This window comes from Gallus gallus, chromosome 1 (assembly GCF_016699485.2).
Source record: "Gallus gallus isolate bGalGal1 chromosome 1, bGalGal1.mat.broiler.GRCg7b, whole genome shotgun sequence".
NCBI lineage: Eukaryota > Metazoa > Chordata > Aves > Galliformes > Phasianidae > Gallus > Gallus gallus.
In genome coordinates, this window is record NC_052532.1 from 27,798,687 (window position 1) to 27,820,569 (window position 21,883).

At 35.5% G+C, this 21,883-nt stretch overlaps 1 protein-coding gene across 11 annotated transcripts in view; it reads left to right on the top strand.

Moving 5' to 3' along the window:
* The window catches only part of IMMP2L (inner mitochondrial membrane peptidase subunit 2), a 449,807-nt gene that overhangs the window by 358,712 nt on the left and 69,212 nt on the right, over positions 1 to 21,883 (top strand). The gene's annotated exons all lie outside the window — the stretch shown is intronic.

The following is a 21,883-nucleotide window of genomic DNA, read 5'->3' on the forward strand; positions in this document are numbered from 1 at the left end:
TGAAGTGGCCTAATGGGTCAAGTTGATAAATCAACGACCATGAGATCATTCATGATCTAAATTAGATGCACCTTTAGAGATCCTAAAGGTTTTCTAAAATGTAAAATCTTGGCAGATTGTAATATCTTTACTTAGTTTGCCAAAATGTTATAAAATGAATTCTATTACTTCTTATTATTGCATTATTTTTATAGGACTAAAATTGGAAAGTGAAGGTGTACACAGACATTTTTATGACGTGTAAATATAATTAAAATGTGTCAAATAAGGTTTGAAAAGCTTTAGAGTTAGTGGTATTTTTGAATAAAATTTATACTGTAACTGATGTTACAAAAATAACAGGACATCTGAACTAGACATGTTAACTCTATTAATGATAAAATTTAAATATTAATTACCTTTCCAGAATATTGGACTAAATTAAGTAGTGTGTGATCATTGTACATTGTATTTGAAAAAAAGTTTCTTTGTGCAGTATAGAATGACAGATGTTGTACTATTGCATTGATACTGAAGTGTTTAAGGCTTGGAAGTACGTCATGTCAACCATTCATATTGCTGCAAATAACTGTTTTGAGTAACATCCAATAAATATTCAGAGAACTTTTAACTATTATTTAAAGGCATAAAAAAAATGTTTCACTAGAAATTTATTTCAATTATCTGAACTAGGATAGCGATTTCTATTCAGTTTACTCTTACTGTTTTCAAATTCTTATAGAATGATGTCAAGCTTTTATGATACTTGCTTAGCATTGTTATAATGCTACAGGAGTATAATAATGCATAGTTTACACAATCATGGTACTCCTGTTAAAAGTTACACCTTTTTCTTTTCAATTCTTGTAATGATGAAATTTTGGAGCCTTTTTTCTGTGAGGTTGTACTTCAACATTATAGGACCTATTTTCTTAGATCAGAAATGTAGAAACCACAATACGTGAAGTATTATCCTACTGTTGAACTCCTCTGCTGCTCCAAACATCTTGAAAATTTTAAGTGATTAAATTGATACTGAGAAGCTTTATACCAGTTCAGATATTGTCTTTGCTTACACAGCTATTATAATGTCAACACACAAACACAGTAACAATTTATAATCTTGATCTGATACTGTGGCTAATTGAAGGGAAAAGTCATTAAAATTGTACTTCATCCAGACCCAAGGTGTAGAGTTGCTAGCCAGCAGTGGCATTTGAAGACGATTTTGCAACCAACAGGTAAGGGTCCCTAAGAAATAGGTGCTAATAAGTGCATACAGTAGCCAATAGATACTGCTGGATGTATATATATGCAGTGGATAGCACTCTCAGAATTAAAAAAAAAACAAACACAAATAACCCATTTTATTTAATGGGGGTTTGTTTGGTGAACGTAATACTCTTAACTGCTACATATCTGTTTCTCCAGAGGCCTCCAAAATGAGGATATGAAGGAACTTTAAAAGCATAGGGTTTGAAGTCACTGGCAGTCTTTCACCTGACTTGTAAAGGACCTGAACAAAAGCTCTTTAAAGTCAATGAGAGATTTCTATTGGCTTTAATGGCTTTGGATAAGACTATGAATTAAGCTTCACAATCCAGTGTAAGGGCAGAAAGACTATCATCCTCCTTATCTTCCTGGGAAACTTGAGATACAGGTAGGTTAAGTATGTTGTCATAAAATACCTTTTTGGCTCAGTCAGGTCTCCATGCAAGCCCTTCCTATTAGAAAATACATCTATTTACTCTCCAAACTAAATCCTGTTGAACTCACGTCTGGCTTTTTGTTTAACAGAAGTTTTATGTTCATAAGCTTCAAATGAGTAAATTGCTTTTAGTCAGCATTACTGTAAAGGCTTTACTTATGATTCTCCATAAAAGCAATTCTCTACTGCAAGTTCGTGCAATAAACTATCTGAAAAACATTCTTGCCTGTTTACCTATTATTTCTTCTTTCAGCACCACAAACCTGTAGACTGTGACTAGAAAACTCTATAGAAAATAATGACATTTAAGATAAGTGAACAGATTGGGTTTGTTAGATATTTTAATTTGCTTTGAAAAGAATATCATCATCTCTTTTGGATATAAGACAAAAATGATTTACTTGTTAACCATCAGTGGGAAATTCAGTATAATTCAGTAGCAGAATGTGGCCTGTTAGAATTATACCCGTAAACTGATCAACATTTCCTATATATGACTAAATAGTCAGTGAATATAAGTTATCTATAAAATTGAAAGCCTTAAAATTAATGCGTTTAGTGGGTGACTACTAACCTAGAGATCTGCACCCAATGAGAGTAACCCACATACTTTCTCTTCTTCTGAAAGAGGATTGTAGTTGAAAGAAGAAGCAAAATCTTTCTGCTGTTCTGGATTACTTATATAATAGTAAACACAGAGTGCTACGTATGCTTAAAGTGCAAATCACCTTGGTGATGCTCTTGCCATCTGCTCAAGCTTTCATTTATGAGCTATGAACTAGTGCAAATATCACATATTCCCCTGAAGTGGCAAGAGGTGGGAAGAATTTAACAGTTTACAGCAACACGCTGCAGATCACTTTGTTAAAATTGGAAAGTAAACTGTGTGGGCAGGGCACACTTCCTGTAGGGAATTCTGCCAGGTGTCAAAATACTTAGTGACCCTATTTGTGTCCGTATACTCCAACCAGCCATTCTTAGAGGGTTAAAACAAATAGCTTCAATAGCAGAGTGATGGCCTTTGTCCCAGTCTCTTTTTTTCTTCCTTTAGACCAAAGTCAAACCTTGAGAAATAAAGTGTAATTTTTGCAAACAAAACAGAAACCACAACCAAAACACCTATCTGTGCTTACACAGATAAAGCTAATGTATGTGAGTATAATAATGGCACAGTGATGAGTGAAGGCTGGGAATGTCTCTGGGGACTTAGATGCTTAATTTACTAGCTGGTGTGGCAGCTTCTGCTGTCTGTTTGTTGCCTCTGTCACCAATACTTCCGTCTTCATTTTGCTGTATAAACGGAACCTTGGAGAGTAGCATCACTGTTATGCGATCTATGACATCTCTACTTTATTTCTCAGATACTGAAAAGGAAATGAAGCTGTATTAAAACAAGATGTGCAGTGCAAATATTCAATCAATGACATTCCATTATATTTATCCTTGGCCACAGGCAAAAATAAAATAGTTAAAACTTTACAGCCAAAGAAAAGACTTTTCATATGGAGCATGAAGTTACCAGTAGTAAATAGCATGCACACACAGCTTGAACTTGTAAAAGTCTATGATGAATAAAATGGATAGGACATTAAGTGTTATGGTTGATGATAAATAAACCTTGAAGGATAAATATGCTTGTCCCTTTTGAGATAATATTATACAAGATTCAAATTGAGATGGTGGCTTGCATGTTGAGAATGACCATTCACTCCAGGAGCTGCTGAAGGGGAGCTCTGATAATAAGACTGTGTGGCCTCACTGTCCATTAAATTATCATGACTAACTAAATTTGCAGAATAGAGAATAAAAGGTTCTCTATGGCTGTCCTAATTCTTTTTGAAAGCAAAATATTTAGCCTGAGTGTAGTCCAAATCAGTGCATAAAAATTAATCTTTCCAGAAGCCTGGCTATCATCAATTCAGACAGAGCTCTCTTTTTGTACCTTATATACCTGACTGAAACTTTCCTGACTATTTTCTTGGAAAGCTTTTTGTTTTTGCTACTCAATTAATGTAAATAGGATACTGGATATGGTGTGTTCTTTAAGCACATTGAGAAGAGAGAATATTAAATGCTTGTAACTAAAAGCTCTCAAGTCTACACATTTTCATGGTAATGAAATTCTCATGAGGACTTGTAAAGTAGCTGGAAGTTTGCACTTTTATCTTAGTTATGTCAAATCCTAAACATTTTATGCACGCTGACCAATTTTCTTTACTGATATAGTTAGAAGTATTACCATTATTTATCATTCTGCCATGCAAAAAGCTTCAGTAATCCTACTTATGGAACAGAATTTATATAATAACCTCAAATACAAATAATTATTAATACAAATAATTGGCAAATATTTTTCAGTACAAGTACATCTAAATGCTTTTCCAACCATAGTAAAAAGATTGGTTGGATAAACAACAAGCACTTGTATCTGACACAATTTACTTTAGCATAAACCAAGAAAAAAAAATTGAAACAATTTTAGATTGATTTAATAAAATACTAGAAGAGATCAGAGAGCTGTCAGGTTTGTGTCATCATTTGTAATTAACTAATTTTTAACTAAAATTAACTAACTTCAGACTATAATTCAAATACAATAATTTACTGAATCCTGAATGTATTGGATACCTCTACATCTTTTCTTATAATTCTATTTCACTGAAATTATAACTTGAAATACAGATAGTGTTTTCCTTTTTTTAATAACAATGCAGAATTTATAGTATAGTTTATTCTTTGAAATAAGTCTTCTTGAAGCAGGGAAACCAGATTGGAAGTTTTAGGAAATATTATCTTGTAACCTAATAGATGTGAGATGTGTATTGCTGAACTTAGAGTGGAAGGAAACCGACATAGTAAGTAACGTGAGTAAGGTCTGATGTTTATTTACTTCGAAGGCTAGAAATGTGAAGATGTTGAACAATGGATATTGATCCAAAAAAGAAAAAAAAATCTACTGTAGATTTTATTTTTTGTAAAAAAAAAAAAGAAAAAAAAAAAAAGAAAAAGATCTTTCCAGTATTTTATTATTTCATGATGGTAAAATGAGTTACCAGGTATTTACTTGGGGTTGCTCCATTGTTTTTAAGAGCTGAGTAAATGGTCCCTGCAGTCACTGCTTTACAGCCATTGGATTAATGTATGTTAAGTGGTACTTGTGCAATATTGCACGTTGTTTGAGCATATTAAATACTTCAATCAATGTTGCCAGCATTACTGTTCATAGAATATAGCTTTGACTTTGTAGACAACTAACAGAGGAAACAGAAGAGCTCCAAGCCTTCCCAATTTTACTTTTCAGATCTCTTTAGTGAGCTCTGTTTCCTCACACTAAAAATACCACCTATGCCACCCTCACCCTCGTCACCACCCCCCCCCAAAAAAGTCAAATGGCAAAGTCTAAAAACCCTAACTTTGCTACCAATTGAATATTTTTAATTATTTATTATATCTGATCATATTCACATATTTCCCTGTTGTGCAAATGAAAATTCAAGTTTAATTTACAACTTATTGTTAAAAAAAAAAAGCAGGTTTTGTATAATTTAGTGCCAAAATAACAGACTCTTGGATTACTCCATAACAGACGTGAAACTGGTATCCAACACTGAATTTTGGCCATATACATGCTATATCTAATGAAAGCCAGGGGGAGCCTATGACCGAAACAAAGTTTAGTATCCTAAAAAAGTAGAGGGATCAGAGGAAGTAACTGCCTACAAAATTCTTCATGACTTCTCCTTGGTAGGTTATGGCAACATCTATTGTAATACGTCCGTTCAAATTTCACAGACTTAGGCAGGAAAAAAATCACACCAGAGGATGTATTTTTCATTTATTCATTTATTTTACACCTTTATTGAATAAATAGAGACATTCTAGACAGGTAGAAACATTTCTTAATCTTTCATAACACTGTCAGTGTCGCGGGATGCTATTTCAAGTTTGTTCTTCAAAATGTTCCTAGTGTAGAAGAGGATAAAAGTAGAAATGCTTCTATTATTCTTTCAGACTGAATAGTACCAAAATACTTTCGGAGGCAAAGCTCCCCAGAAGGTTTCTGATGCTGCAGTGTTGTCTGTGTCCACTAGCTGCAAGTGCTCCCTTTTGCCAACTACAATATACTGTTTTCATTCAGATGCATAGATGTGTAATTTTCTCTGTGGCAATAAAGGACTTGAGAAACAACTTCATACACACATGAGATCTGTACTCAAATATGCTGTCAGCTCTTCTACATTTTCAGCTCTTTGTCAAAGTAATTTTGGATGCCCTCACAAATTTACTTGCATCCGTGAAGACTTGAGGTTGTAACTCAAAGCATTCCTTAATTAACATAAGGTCTGATTATGAGGGATCTGGAGCACAGGCCTTATGAGGAGTGGCTGAAGGAGCTGGGGTTGTTCAGTCTGGAAAAGAGGAGGCTCAGGGGAGACCTTATTGCTCTCTATAACTACCTGAAGGGAGGTTGTAGTGAGCTGGGGGTCAGCCTCTTCTCTTGTGTCACTAGTGATAGGACTAGAGGGAATGGCTTCAAGCTGAACCAGGGAAGGTTCAGGCTGGACGTTAGGAAATACTACTTCTCTGAAAGGGTGGTCAAGCACTGGAATGGGCTGCCAGGGAGGTGGTAGAGTCACCAACCCTGGAGGTGTTCAAGGAATGTTTGGATGTTGTGTTGAGGGACATGGTTTAGTGAGAACTATTGGTGATGGGTGAATGGTTGGACTGAGTGATCCTGTGGGTCTTTTCCAACCTTAGCGATTCTATGATTCTATGATTCTGTGATTCTATGATTCTATGATTATACTTAGTGAATGCAGACCTGTTGAGAGTAAGTCCACTCTTCCTGAAGTTATTGATAGCTCTTGAAATGTTTGTAGAATCAGTGTGAATTTCTGTTAACATCAATTTTCAAAGTATCTACTGTATTTTGAATTGGGGCCAAGAGTTCAGTAGAGCTGCAAAGCATGTAACTGTTAAATGACATCAGTAGTTAGATTAAACAAGATGAAAATGCTAATAAAGGACACAGACTCTATGCTTACATTGAATGGTGGAAGTTAGGAAGAAATTTTTATTTGCTCTGGATCCCACTCTGCCTCATGTCTTTCTACATGCCTTACAGAGAATATTCCTGCAAATATTTAATAAATATCTTTCTGATGTCACAGTATCTCAATTACAAGTATCAGAAGTGATAAATGTGTTTATTTAAAATCTGTTTTTAACTCATACAGCAGAGTGTTAGAAATGATTGATATTGCTGAAATCAGCAACACTATTGTCACAGTTCAGCCTGGTTCAGCCTAGCATCTGTGACAAGGGGGCAAAGTGACACACAGATCCACATCCCAGGAAGGGGTGGGAAGGAGAGAAGGGAAAATGTATTGAGATTGCCTGTATGAGGAACACAGCAACAAACTGAGGAAAAAAAAAAAACTTAGTTTACTAAGTATGATAGTGGAATATGAGATAATACAATATAATAGAATATGATTGAAATTGAAGCTAATAAATCAAATAAAATGAGAAAGAGAGTTTACAAAACCGAAGTCTTTAATACTGTAGGCAAAATGGCCATGGAGAGAAGAGAGCAAAGAGAACAGTCTTGTGACTCTCTGTTTCTTATTTGCCTCCAAATGGGGAACAGAAATGGAAAAATAAGTCTTCTGGCAGTTGTAGTTATTCTCTTCTGAGACCAGGAAACTGGAAATATTGATAGTCCACCACGGAGCAGCAGCATCAGCTCTTTAATTCCCAGCACACTGCATGATGTTATGTTGTATAATGCCAATGAAAAACCATCAAACTATGGCAACTATTAGCCCCAGTGGGACCTTCTTGTCCAAGAAACAGATCTTCATATGTAACTTAGAAACTTTATTATTATTATTATTTTATTATTATTATTATTAAACAGTAGACATCTTGGTTTCCAGTTACAGAGATGCCTTCTTCGACATGCAGAACACAGTACAAGCCTATTAGCCTTGGGAGGAATGGGACTCAGCACTTTCCAAGACAGAGCCCTAGCAGCTTCATTTCCACTCTAGGCTCTCAGAAATAGGTTTCTTTGTCCATGTAATCAAGCTAATATTACAGCAAGACTTCCAAAATGTGTTACTGTCACGGAGTTACCTAGATAGATCTGTGCCCGTGACAGGGGGGCAGTAGGCTTGCGGGCCCCCCTCCCCCCTGACTTCCCGAGAAAAAACGAAGCGGTGGCAACAACCTAAGAAGGAGAACTTATTTTACTAACTATGATGTTGGGATGCAAGATGACACGATACAATACAATCTAATTGGGAGTAAGGATAATAAACCAAATGAAATGAGGGAGAGAGCGAAAGAGCGATAGAGAGGGAGAGAGAGAGAGAGTGAGAGAGTTTCCGAAACCGAAAGCCTTACTTGATGAAGGCGCCCGGCTTGGAAAGCACACCCGCTCCTCTCCCGGCAGCAAGCGAAAGTGAAGAAGCACCGCGCGCAACCAGATGACGTATCTTCCATGATGTGTCTTCCTTCTCTGACTGTGAGGTCCTCTGGGATACGTAGTTCTTCTCTTTTGTCCATGATGTTATGATGTGGAATACCAATAGCGAAGTTACAAAACCATGACAGTTACAGAACTGCAATAATTTAAAGCTCCATCTTCATAATTCTGTTGTGCCCTGTGCACATTTCTGAATATCACTATGTATTTCTAACACTTCTGAGTCAATTACGAGGAACCTGATAAATTCTTATATGGCCTTCAAAACCCTGGTGACCTAAATCCTCTTGGGATGGGATTTCTGGGCTACAACTATTCTTTTCAACCTGTATTTAAGAAGTTTAGGCTAGACTCATTCAGATGTTTGACAAAAAGTTGTCTTCCAAGAAAAGTATTATACACATATTCAGAGAATCTGTAGGAACTAGACGTAAAATTTTGCACCATAAAACTTATGTTTATTTCCATATCTAGTACTTAGTCTTTCCTTCAAAATTTTATTTAAAAGCAAATATTGTGTACTTTCCACTGTGCATAGGCAAAAACAGACTGTGCCATATTAGTATGCTGTTAGTCCACCTTTGTCTTTCAGAAATGCTGCTGCCATCAGTGGGCTCTGAAAGCCTGCAGTCTATCAGTGTATTTCCATATATTTTCCTCCAGGGAGTATCTTAAACTCTGTGGTCCCAACAGGCTCTAAGGTTAGATGGGTTTCTGGGGGAGAAAACTAGCACCCTCAAAATGTTCCTTTGGTATCCCAGACATCTTTTCTCAGTATTTGGTGTTATATTCACTCCTGAATTGTTCTTATTTTTCTCACGGTGTCAGTCCAATTTTCTTCTGTTTGAGTTAGGAAAAATGATCACTTGTATTTGAATTTATAGAAATCATAGAAGTCCTTGTTTTACGTCTGCAATTTAGTTTGAAGTTTTGGGAAATACAGCAGCATGAAGTAAGCAGCACACTAAAAGAAGAAAACAATAATAGGAAATCCATCTTCTCTGGTTCATTTTTAGAGTTATCTCCAGGCACATTTTACACAAATTAATTTGACAGTAACAAAAACTAAAAAGGTTTTTGGATTACTTCAGCAGTAAACCAGCAATAGAACTGTGTCATTTTAATTTATCACTTGTTGTGTTTAAGTGTGTGAAATCTTAGTTCTTTATCACATTGCAATACATTGCTTATATATAGAAAAGCTGCAGACTTCACTGAGAAAAAAACGTGTATCAACTGCCAGCTGAGCCATCAAATTCTCCCTGACTTGCAGATTTTTTTGTGAATCTCACACTACTTGAACTAGAACAGCATTATAACCTTAGCTTTACCCTTGTTTCTGTGTCTTGAGTTATTAGGATTTTTATCCATCAAAAGGAGCTCTGGCTCTAACAGCAAACCGGGCTTTTGAAATTCTAACTGGAGAGACAAATCATATGAAAACAAACTTAACCTCTGTAGTTATCTCTTATTCTACCAGCATAAGTCTGTGCTTCTTAAGGGGATATCTTCTTGGTAATCTGTACATGTATAGCGTATTTCTAATGTTATTTAGGAACAAAGCACAGCAACTTACCTTCTTCGGTGAGTTAGAGAAAAACATTAGAAAGTAATTGAATTTTTATATCTATATCTATATATATTTCTGTAATGGATTTTCCAGAGATAGGAAGGTTGAAATAAGCTAAACAGATGATAATTACAAAGTAATTGATAAACAAATGACAAGTGTTCCAGAGTACTGTTACCTCCAGGTAGCTCTAATTAAAAAGTATCTCTTATTTGTAAGTGGATAAAGAGAGAAGTGCGGTCTCTTCTAGCTTCTCAAATCTGAATTTTTACCTTTCATATTAAAAAAAAAAAAAAGTAGATGGCATTTTAACCAATTCTAATATTTTAATATTTGATCTGTTGAAAATCTGAGTTGACTTTATTATGTGTAGTAAAAAAACTAATAAAGCTTACCATCTAAAAAAACAATAAGAAAAATTCTTCAATGTATCTAAGTAGAACATCAATATAATAGGTTAAATCTGTATGCAACTCAAATAACATTCTTTCTGTGAGGGTGCTTAAAAATGTGTTATTTCCTGTATTTTGTAATGGTTTCGTTGTTGATCAGTGTGATCTTGCGCCCTTAATGGTATCTTACTGTAGATGCAAACACCAGTAATACAGCACTAGCAATTAATATGACACTTCAGATGAAAGAAAGCATTGACCCACTGAAAAAAAAAAAGTGGTGTTTGATTAATATTTAGAGACTTCTGATGTCAGAAAAGCTAGATGCTTATTGTGAAAATGAAAACTATATAATCTACAGAGAAATATTGTTGTCTGCCAGTAGAGAAAGTGTCAGATACAAGTGATATTTTGTGATATCTGGATATCACAGTGATATCTGGAAAAAATTCAGTTGACTTGGGAATAAAAAAATTAAGTTTATTCCTCTGCCAGAATCCCACATTAAAGCATTTCTTCCTTGCTCTCTAGAGAAAGTCCCAATCTGCATTTAAATGCATGTATTTCAAAATGAGATTCATAAGGGACTAAAACTATCAAAGTTTCATATGAAAAAAAGAGATGCTGTTTATAGATTTTGAGATTAAAAAAAATATATGTCTTTAAAATGGAATGGTGCCAACTTTCTGGAGACTAATTTAAACTTTTCATAGAATAAATGTTACAAAGCATTAATGACTGGTACATAGCTTCAGATTTCACATTTCATGTACATCCAGAGGAGAGTTCAAGATTTGCTTGCCATTAAATTTGGGACTGGACAATGATACCTCATTTTCACAGTATTCACATCATCTTGAAATTTCAGTAAAAGCACAAATTAAGCTCTAGAGGTGAGTGGACTTTCAGTGACCAGTACTAATAACATTGAGAAAATTCTTGGAGAATTTTGCCTTACATTTTTCTATTCTTTATAAAGATTTATTACACTTTTTAAAGTAATTGATTATTTCCATCGGAGTCTGAGATATTTATAATAGCGTAATTACCTATGTCAGGGTAAAAAAAAAATCCTTCAACAAGCTAGAGTGAGTTGGTCTTCTGTTTGCTAAAGTAGTAAAAACTGGGAAAATATCTCTATGGGAATAACTGGGAGTTTTGCCAAAAAATTCAGTGAGGTCGGAATCGCATCCCCCAGAAGGTTTTCCTGCTGATGCTGTGCTGCAAAATTCCAGTTCCGCAGCTTCAACCCAGCAAGGGATGGCACTGAGCTCACCCTGACATGCCTTTCTCCAGCCCCTGCCATGTTCCATCTGCTCAGGGCTGGCAGAGTCTTCAGAGAAAGATCTTCATGTTTTTGCCACATAATAATGCACAACCACAAGAATCTTGTTCTTGCAAGATGTTTGAATATCTGCTCTGGTGTTCTGATATTGATTTGTAGCACTTAAATGCTAAATACGTAGAAGAAGATTTAATTTTCATGTGTGTATAGTATGACTCTGTCCTTCAAACAACCATAGTCAGAGGTAGGACTTTGCAGGTGAGGAGTGTCTCCCATACTAATTTGAAAAGTCTTAGTTGATTATGCACATTTTACAGGTTGAAAATGGATTATGTGCAGCAAGTGAAATAGATTTCCTAGCATCCTCTTAGTTGTGTACATCACAAATGCTCATATTTTCTGAACTGTGTGTTATATTTCATAACTTCTGTGCACTGCAAGCTGAAAAAAAAAAAAGGCTGGCAAATTGCAAATACACCTGCAGTTCTTTTAGTTGGTCGTAGGTACAATATCAAGCATGAAGCAGTATACTGAAATTCCTTTAGGGATCAGGATGATCAACCAGAAATACACTTCGTATGACATTGCTAATCCAGTTACTCAATAGAAAAAAAATATTTGCTAATACAGTTATTAGGCTACCTGAGAGCAGCTTCAGATAAAGACTTTCTGTCTGTCTGTCTATCTTTCCTTCTTTCTCTCTTTTCTTTTAAATTAATTTTTAAAAGTTTATCATAGTTGAAAAAATTCCGATTGTTGGAGTTTGATTTTGTCTTGTTATTTTTTTCAGTACTAAATTCAATCCTATAGGTATATACTCTCACAATTACTGACAGACTGAGGTAAGGATTCCAGGATTATTTGATATTAAGTACAAAGGTGTCTTTCAGGTCATGTGCAGTCTAATCTTGTTTGATGTATTACTCATTCTAAGTTTCTTCTTTTTTTTTTAAATAAGCTGTGTGAATGTTCCCAGATACTTTTTTTTCTTTTACCCCCCTAAGCATCTGAGCAACCCTCAATACATTTCAAAGTTCACTCTTATGATGGATCTCCTGAAAGGCATTTCATCTGTCACACCTAGCAGCCTTTGTTAGTTCACAGCAGAAGACACTATAGATTTCTGTTTACATGGATGAAATTGAAAAGAATTTGCTTTTCTGTAATCCCTCCTCTATTTCAAAGTATTTCAAAGCACTTGAAAAAAATATCCCAACTGAGTTCAATGCTGGTGGAACATGTAATGAGGAGACAGTTGCAGCAGTCCTTCAACACTGCATATTTAGTAACTAACAGCACAAAGACAGATATTTCAGCTAGTATAATGACAGAAGATGTATTGAAAGGATTGTGAAAGTGCGTGTAAAGGATTCCACTGTGGGAAAACAAGCAAGCAGACAAAACTATCAAAAACTATGTGAGAGGCATAGCATGTTTTAAAACATTTTTCTCATGTATAAAAGATGTTGAAGACTATGTGAATGTAAGATGTTTTCTGCTGAAGATATTTTCTCGTTTGAATAACCCCTGCTCTCTCAACTTGGTTTATATAAAACTTAGAAGATCACTAAAAATATAAAACTAGTATCATGTTCTGCTCTGAGCCATCTCAGCGGAGAAAACAAAAAAGTAAAGCTGTGCACGTACTGTGCTCTTTTCCTTACTGAATGTGGCAGTATCTCTATTTTGTAGAGACTATAAACTCCATATAGATTTGTCATTGTTAATGCATTTTGTGGAGTCGACTCTTGACAGCTATCACCTTAGCATCTTTCCTCCACATTAATCTTGCATTAGATGTACAGATATCATATGTATTGAGTGATTTCTTTATTTTTTCTTCTGACAAACATCCATTTGAAGGTGCAAGCTAATAGACTGTCCCAAGGCAAGCACTGTGGTCAACTGCATCTGAAGTGCATGTGTGCTATTTTTGGAGTAGGGATGGAAATCTTGATAAAACAGAAATGACTGAGAATGTTTACCCAAAAGGTTAAGAATGCTATTTAAAAATAAATAAATAAATAAAAATTGAAAATTGAAAGGTGTCATAGATGATGGAGAAAGGAAGTGAGGGTCAAGTGTACATTTAAGCCCATATTTGTAACAAGGTGCTTAATAAGAAGTCTTACTTTTCAGTGATGATACACTTTCTATTCTTTCTCTTCATGAATTTACCATAGAAAATTTGGATGTATTTCTGAAGTCCTTTGAAATCTAAACCTGAGAGCCATTTTAGTCTCCCATTTGTAATAAATTAAGAGAAAAACTATTTATTGTCTGTCTCATAAAATAAATATATATATCATATTTTTTCCTAGTAGAAGCAGCAGTTGAGGTTAGGAATTCAGTTTAGTCTGTGAGAGGTTTAGAGTGGTTATAAGCTAACTTTCAAATACTGCCTATGGTTCACACCTTCTTCCACTAAATTCTCTCTGAAGAGAAATTCTCCTCAGAGAATTGGTTTTATGTCGTGACTTTATATTACAGATACAGCTCAGCCTACACGCCTCCCCGCCCGCCTGCCTTTTTCTGTATCACTTGGACTTTCTGAGTTGTATTCTCCAATGTGAGTTAATCTGTGAGATACTGAGAACGGTGTGTGTTCACACATCTACTCAAGTTCAACACCTTGAGCACTCTGTAGGAATTAAGAAAATACATTTTCCAAAATGATGAAACATGACATTAATACAGAAAATGTCAGTCACTAGTTATATGTTGTCAGATAAATATTATTTGCCATGCCAGAGTTCAATGCTTAATAATACATTATTCTTGTCAGTACTGTTTAAAGTGCATATGATTCATACTAAAGCTTTATCTTAGCTGATAGCGAAAGTAGGCATTTAGCATTTTCTTAAACTGAATCTCAGTTCAGAAGCTTAATAAATTTCTGTATTTACAGCAATAAAAAAGAATATTCTAGCTTCTCCAGAGATTTATTTATCTCAGTTGTATAGAAGAGGTTTATGATGCCATTGCTGTAGTTTCAGTAGATCATGTAAAACGTTATTTAGCAATACATAGTGTCATAATGCTGGATTTATATATATTTGAAGATGTTTCCTATAAAAATTCAGCTCAGAAATAAAAAGTGTGTTTCCTAATAGGGTGAAAACATAGGACAGTGTTACTTCATATAAATATTAAGAAGCTTTGCAAAAATTCTGTTTTTTGAAGATATGTACTTGTAATACTTTAGTAAGATTTGTTTTTGCACATTATTAATCATCAGCACTATGAATCCAAAACTTATTATTTATGCATAGGTAGCTCCAAAAGTTATGTCTCCTATTTGTTTCCATGGAAACTACAACAAAGAGTGCAATAACACTATTTGATAGAGTGAACTCTCTATTGCAAAATATTATTTTTCAACACAGTCACCACCATTATTAATGCTTGTGTATCACTGATGAACAAGAGCCTGCATGCCGTACTCATAAAAATCTGTAAAATAGGAAACATATCTTTTAGACCAGCCCTCATTACACTGATTATCTAGATCTTAGCAGAATATAGGCAATTAAGAGTTGTGTGGAACAAAAAACTTCTTGGGTGTGTTTAGTGAAATATGATCTTATATTTAATTATCATAGGCTAAGTCATATTGGGCCTTAATAGCTACTTTGTTCTAATAACTACTTTTGTTCACTCTTAGGAGCCTGTAGGTGCTGCTGAAGCAGCAATCTCAGATGTTACCGAGAGCCTTTTAGACATACATTTTATCTCCCAGTACAATGAAGTATGAAACTCAGAAAAAAACATAGCTCCAAATGAGATGAAATAAACATCAATTAACTACTTACCATATACTTCCCCCAGGCTAGAAACCGTAGAAACCCTCAGCTTAATTTATTTTTGTGCAGTTCCACTGTAATAAAATAGACAAGACATGTCAAAAAAAACAAAACAAAACAAAAAAAAAAACCAAACTTGGATACTACATCAGAAAAGAGTCAATGATGTATTTGCAGATTTAATACAAGGCTTTTCAAGATCACTGCTCAACATATTTTTCAAACAGTGGCCACAGAACATAGATCAGCTATGAGTTATTTACAGCTATATTAACCGTACATTATACTGTATGTTATACAGTGGTTATTTAGTAATATACCAAAATCAGCTGCTTCATTTTTTATACATATCTATATATATATAGTTAAAATTTGTTGTCAATAAACAAGAGAAAATTATATTTGCTATTGCATCTGCTACAGCTTTTGCCCAAAGGATGTAATACTGTGGTAATAGAGATGTTCCATATTGTGATGGATCTCCAGAGCATATTCCAAAGATCAGGAGTCATTACTTTTGGAGCAGCCGTCACCCACACTTCCACGTCAGATTCCATTCTGTCAGAGTGCCCCTCTGCTGCCATCTGCTGTGCAACAACAAAATAGAATGGAATATTGGTGGGAAGATTCAACCTCTTCTGCCATACCACCAACATCCTCCTCTGATGTTGTGAGCCAACATAATAAAATGGGAGGCATTATTTTTGGAGCAGCCCTCATTGAATGCCTAAGAGATATGTAGATGATGCTGTCGTCTTCCTTGTTGTTGTTGTTGTTGTTGTTGCTGCTTTCTATGCGATGCCTACTTATTAAAAATAAAATGCTGTTTTTGTAAGGCTAAGCATAAAATAATGTGTTTTGATTGGGAGTCTGAATGGAAAGGGCAAAGACTACTGGAGTGAAAGATCCCAAGGCAAAAGAGAAAGCATAACAGTATAGAGGAAGGAACAAAACCAGCCACAAGAGCCACACAGCTTTGAAGAGCAGAGATTGCCAGCATTCAGCAGCGTGCAGCAAGAACAGAGAGGGTACAAAGAGTTTTGCACTGAAAGATATGTAACTCTGAATTTACGAAGGGAAAAAACAGACAAACAGGAACCAAAATTTTTCCTTCCATATGATGTATGCTCCAGTTATTCTTTATCAGTAGTTGTTAAGCCACAGCAATATGTTCTTTACCAGACCCAGGATAAGATATTAGTTCCTGTCCTTAGCCACTTACTGTTGTAGAAAAGGTTAACTATGACTGAGACTGCAAACAACATTAGCTGCAGGAGTTCAGTTAGGTTTTGCAAGTGCCAACAGATAGTTCAGAGCCCTGCATCATCTAGGAAAATGGGCCAAATCCAAGAAAACGTGAATCCAGCCTTGAAATTGCATCATAGTTTCTTTGAAAAACAGAAACAAATCCTTCTTGAGAATAAGCAGAAAAGTGGTAATGAAGAAAGGAATCTAGAAATCATTTCTGTTAGCAAATTATACTGAGTTTACCTAAAATGTAACAAGGCCAGTAAAATTCTGCTATTTTGCTTTTATGAAAAGATTCCTTCCTTTTTAGCACTTCCAAGGAGGGATCTTTCCTACTCATCTGTAGTTTAAGAAGTTCTGGAGAACTGGCTGCAGGTAAAAGCAACTTACCACCAACCCTTACCACTGGGAGGGCTGGCAGTGCCACAGAGATGGGACTCCACTCATCTGACAGGAGCTGCCTAACCTGTGTTAGTCACTGTATTGTTCATGTCACTTCTGGATGATGATTCATTCATCCAGATAAAATCTCTATTTTGGGAAAGGATGAATTATCTTGTAGAGGTGTCACAGGTGAAAATGGGATCCTAGATAAATAGATGACTAGTTAAAGTAAGTGCCCAACCCCTAAACTGCCCAAATAATGTAATATAGCCAAAGCAGAAGTCTGTGACACCAGTAAATATTATATATACAGTTTATGTCCTTTGTCTTCAACCCAAAGGTAATCATATTATGAATAAAATTTATGATAACTGATGTTAGGCATGAATTCTTACGCCAATGTGTAGTTTGGATCACAAAACTTTTTTTAAAACTTCTGCCTCAGTAACCACATTTGGAAATACTTTATATTCAATGAGACACAAAGGGGTTTGACAGCTGATTTGAACCGTGTCTCTTTGGCCTTTTAAATGTGCTATGAAATTACAGCCAAAGAATAAGGCCTCCCAGTGCTCCTGATCATCCTGTGTGGGAATAGTTGCAGTTTCTTTTAGATCTTTCTTTTCCTGTGGCCACATGAATGGTCTTCTTGCCTATTTGAGACTTTTCTTGAAAGCACTGGTTGGAAATTGTGCCCGGATCTCACATCTGAAACAGACTCAAATTTATCTTTCAGTACCTCGGTACATTATTGATACAGGATTGATAACAGTGTAGGGACTCAGAGAAGCAGCTTCTTCTTAACTAAGTACCATTTATTAGTAGTAATTTATTCTAGCTGAATAATGATAGTTATTATATTTTAATGAATGATTTTACAATATAGTACATAAATGATATAAGCAATTATGAATGGCATTATTACAGATGAAGAATTATGAAAGTAAACAGAATGGCACAGAGCAGATATCAGTTCTCCAGATCAATTTCATCCAAGCTCTCATCAGCAAAAGTTGAAGCACTACTCCTCAGCAGCCTTTCCTGATTCCATCAGCACCCTCCAGCACTACAGACATGCTGACATCCAATAATACGGTTCAGCTACAATTTTTCAGTCAGCTTTCAAGCCACAATTTCAAGACAATCTGAAAGAGTTTTCGTGTGATATGGTTCTAGGGCTTTATGAACACATTATAGCTAGCTCTTTCCTTTAATTCTCTTAGATTGAGCAATATACTTTTATGTCATTAGTGTGCTTTGTGCTGCAAAAATATAAAGAAAACTCTTGTCTTCAAGAAGCTTTCCTTCTAATTTATCATAAAAGAAACATAATTGTGTATCATATATTGGGATACATTTGTCCTAATCTCTAAAAAGTATAGGTAGCCATACAGAATTTCAGAAACTTATTACTGCCTTCCTCTGAAAATTGTTGAAATACTCTACATGCAACAGTGACAGAAAATTATCTTTTTCCTCTATAAATAAGCAAAGCTCATGTGGATTACACATTATAAATGTACTGATTTGTGACCATCTATTCTTTAGCATCTATTTCCAGCTTTTTTAACATATTTCTGTGCCAGTGTGTTTCCTATTAGGATGCCTTTTATCCTGTTTGCAGTTCCTTGAAAATTGCTTAAAGAAGATAGCCTCTCTGGGAGGAAGAATGCAGTGGCAGTCCCATTAATACCTGTAAGAAATAAAACCAGCATATTAACAACAATTATATGACAGTAAATTGAAACTGTTTTATTTTCTAAATAATATGTTTTAATTAATTATGTTTGCATTTGGAAGAGGAAGTAGCAGATTAAATATAGGCAGAACTTTTTTAAACACTTTGCGAAGAACAGAAAAGTGTCAACTACGAGATAGTCTTGAAAAAGCATTTAATATATACTGAGAATAATACTTTTAAAAAAATATTTTGAAGGGTATTTTTCTTATTTTAGGAGCTGAGTTTGACAGCCCTCTCTGGTGTGGGACTGATACAATTTACTATTACTTTATCTTTTTTATACACTTTACCTTGCAGATTTCTGAAGTATAGCTGGGGATAAAGGCATATGGCATGCATGTCCAACCCACAGGCCCCACATGGCCTGGCACAACTTGTAATATGTCCACCCTTGCCCCATGCCATCATGGTGGCAGCTGTTCCCACTAAGCGGCCCAGCCCGGAGCTGTTGACACCTCTGGGCTGAAACCAGGGCACGGGGTGCAGTGCAGTGGCAGCTTGAATTATGGCTAATAAAATGGTGGATTTTGATACATTGATTCAGCACAGTCCTGTGTGTAGCAAAGAATGTGCAGCTGTGCTTTCCATTTTGATAAAGGAATTTTAGAATATGTTTCAAGATTGCTGAAAAAGCCATCAATTTTTTGGTTTATTTTCAAGTCCATATTCAGTTGACATAAACATGTTATCTGTGAATTTTTGAATGGAATATATAGAGTTGCAGTAAAAATCTGATCACATCTCTTTAATTTTATAAGCCCTCTCTTTCCAGAGAGAAATATCCCTCAGTTCACAGTCACGCCTTATTCATTTCACCACTTTTTGGCAGTGTGTACATTTGTGAGCAATTATTATGAAGGTTCAAGTACAAGAAGAGTAAAATTTCATTAAAAAAACCCTGAAAAACACTTTGAGAGCTCATTAAGGATTGTAGCCACTACCACTGAACCAGACTGATGCATTTCACAAAACTGGGTCACATATCCCACTAGTTTTATGTTTTAATTGCTGTCTTTTGTATGCAATTTAATAAAAAATATTTTTTTTTTTTGTTGTTATTTTGTATGCATTAACTATAATACATATATATAATGAGAGCTGCTTTGAAAGTAGTGCCTCCTATTTTATCATATTGGCTCACAGTGTCAAAGGCAGATGTTGATGTTAATGGCAGTAGAGGCTTCCCACCAATATTCCATTCCAGAATGGTGTCTGACATGGAAGAGTGTATGAAGCAAGTGCTTGTCATTGAATTCCTCCATGAGGAAAAAAATTGTGCTTGTTTTCATCTCTTGACATTTGCTGAATGTTTATAGAGATCAAATAGTGGATGTGTGCACAGTGAGGTGGTGATTCATTTCAGCAGTGGCAACAGTGACAGTGGGTCACCTCTACTGGTATGGATTTTTATGAGCATGGCATGCAGGCTCTTGTTCATTGGTAGCAAAAAAAAAAGCATAGCTAATGGTAGTGAATGTGCTGAAAAATAGTATTTTGTAGCTGAGAACTTGCTCTGTCAAACGGCGTTATTGTGCTCTTTGTATCTGTTGTAGTTTCCATGGAAATAAATAGGAGGCATTACTGTTGGAACCACCTGTGTATATGCAGCCCAAAATAATTCATCTTCACTCAGGGCAGCCAGGCAAGCCCAAAGGTTGGACTTGCCTTATGGGTTGGAAGCCTTCATGTTTGTTGAATAGTCACCTGCTACATGTCCCTTGGAGATAAGCCATCAAAGAGATTTCAAAATGGGAATGCTATGTAACCATGTCATGTCTTTTTTCAGAGAAAGACTAAAATCATGACATGAAGAAGTGTGAAATACTATTCCTCTCCTCAGAGGCATCAGTTTAGTAGCCTAATGCTCACAGATTGTCAGCACTGTGTTATTATCTTGTTTATCACAGTAGCCAAAATGTCCAAAATGTATGTACACCAAGTCCCAAACATTGTCCTTTCCCATATCCCAAAATGCACTCTGCTTAGCTCCAAAGCTATTCACTTCTCTTCCATTTCTATTACAGTGCCCTGCTGTATCTTTGATATGAAAACCTTAGCACCCTGGAAGCTGAACTAGTGTCAAATTAATTTAATAAAATAAATAATGTACATAGTAGAGAACTGATTGCATTAGCCAGTTTCATATTTAATTCATAAAAATTTCCATGATTTAATTTACTTGCTGCTAGTGCTACTGCAGAATTTACATTCTTCTTCAGCACAGGTTTGCTGGAGAGAAACCATTTTCAGTGATAGAATACAAAATAGTAGAAAAAGATTAAAAAAGATAAAAAAAAATGTGGAAGTGAGTTAAATGGTGTTGCTTTCTAGAAAATAGACAAAATACTGCTGTCTAACAGCAAGATTTAATTCTCTACCAAGAGTTGTAGAGCTCAGTAGTAGATAAAATGAAGATCAGCTTTGCTCCAAACCGTGCTATTTTAATTATTATTATTATTGTTATGATGATGATAGACCCTTCACAGACAAACTGAAGCCATTGTTTGATCAAGATTTATGATGGTTGCCCCACCATTATGCTGCCCATTAAGCAGTGAGTCCATCGGCAAGGATGCATAGGTGCTTCTGTGTAGAGTATATTGCAGACCCAGACTTCAATAACTGGTAGGGGACAATGGATTAAGGCTCAGAATTCTGGCAACTCATTGCACTACATGTTTTTCTGAACATATTTTTTAACAATGACTTAGAACAATATGCTTGCTGTTTCCCATCTGTGATTAAAGTTATGTCTAAATGAGGCAGCATATGTAGGTCTTATGCTGGCTTTCCTATTTCAGAGTTCACCAGTTCCCTGAGAATTCCTGCTGGCCCTGAGTGCCCACACCAGGAGTGTGGCGGTGCAGGCTTCATTGGCTTCCTGCTCACCTACGCTTTGGAAGGAGCCATCCCTTGCTGCTCCCTGACAACTTCGTTTTACCTCTCTTGAAGATGCACTTTTAATCCTACCTATGTCAAAAAATAACCAACCATATAGTAACTCCTAGTATCAGTTGAAGGATTTTCAGGGAAGTCTTCAATCTTACTAGCTCTACCAATATAATTTCTCTAATTTCTGGCTTTAGAATTTGGATAAGACATCTTAAGCTTTCTTTAGGCTGGAGTTTAATTTTGCAGGACAAACATAATGATTTTCAGTTAAAACATTTTTCCACTCTGCATTAAGGCTGCCTTCCCTTAAGCAATGCACAGAACCTCAGTTATGAGGTGTCAGGATATCCTGGGTCGAGTTAATGCTCTTCCTAGTAGATGGTATGGTTTT